This window comes from Chrysochloris asiatica, unplaced genomic scaffold (genome assembly GCF_000296735.1).
Source record: "Chrysochloris asiatica unplaced genomic scaffold, ChrAsi1.0 scaffold00466, whole genome shotgun sequence".
In the NCBI taxonomy this organism is placed as follows: domain Eukaryota; kingdom Metazoa; phylum Chordata; class Mammalia; order Afrosoricida; family Chrysochloridae; genus Chrysochloris; species Chrysochloris asiatica.
This window is the reverse complement of record NW_006408984.1, coordinates 126,097-127,143: the sequence shown is the minus strand read 5'-3', so window position 1 is coordinate 127,143 and position 1,047 is coordinate 126,097.

Genomic DNA, 1,047 nt, shown 5'->3' with positions numbered 1-1,047 from the left:
ACAGCAACTCAATCCACCACAGCACGACAGACAGACGAGTGGTGGCCGTTTGGTTTTATGTCTATACTGTCTCTTTAAATTTCAATGTCAATCTACATTTATAATGATGTTATTTATTGGTCCAGTGCTGAGAATTTTCATTTTCTTTACATTGAGGTGCACTACATACTGAAGGCTGTGGCCTTTCACCTTCATCAGTATTTTAAGTCATCTTCACTTTCAGCAAGCAAGGTTGTATCATCTGTATGTAACAGGTTGTTAATGAGTCTTCATCCAATCCTGATGCCATGTTCATCTCAGATTATTTTCTCAGTATACATATTGAGTAAGTATGGTAAAAAAAAAATATAACCCTGGTACACACCTTTACTGATTTTAAACCATATGTCATTCCTTTGTTCTGTTCAAATGACTGACTCTTGGTCTATCTACTAGTTCTCGTAAGCACAATTAAGTATTGCCCCACAAATAAAGAAAGAGAATTAGTAGAGTATGGAATCCCTGCCTGGAAAAGTGGTGACAGAAAGACAGTGGCATGGAAAGACAGAGCAGCTATGGATTCTAGGCCCATGGACTGAGTAAGCTTGTATGCTGACAGGCAGCAGGCTGACTTACAGAATGTGTCCTGTAGACATATAAATGAATATATATTTTTTTATTTTGTTTTGTATGTGTGTATCAAATACTTTTGCTTTGTTGATTTGTGACATTTTAGATGAAAGTGAGGACAGTGCAATTGAGGGTATATGTGTTTTAGTTATATTATGGTCAGCATAAGCATGACTTTACAATTTTCTTTATTTAGAGATCACGCATATAGTTCATAGGTTTCACGTTGACAAAGGTGGACTGTAATGGTTAAGGTTCTATGTCAACTTTACTAGGCCAGGATTTCCAGAGGTTTAGCAGTTGGGATGTGCTTATTCCTATAGTGCTGAATCCTAATATAGGCTTGTTGTTGTTAAGTGCCGTCGAGTCGGTTCCGACCCATAGTGACCCTATACAGGGTTTCCGAGGGTGTAAATCTTTACGGGAGTAGAAAGCCTC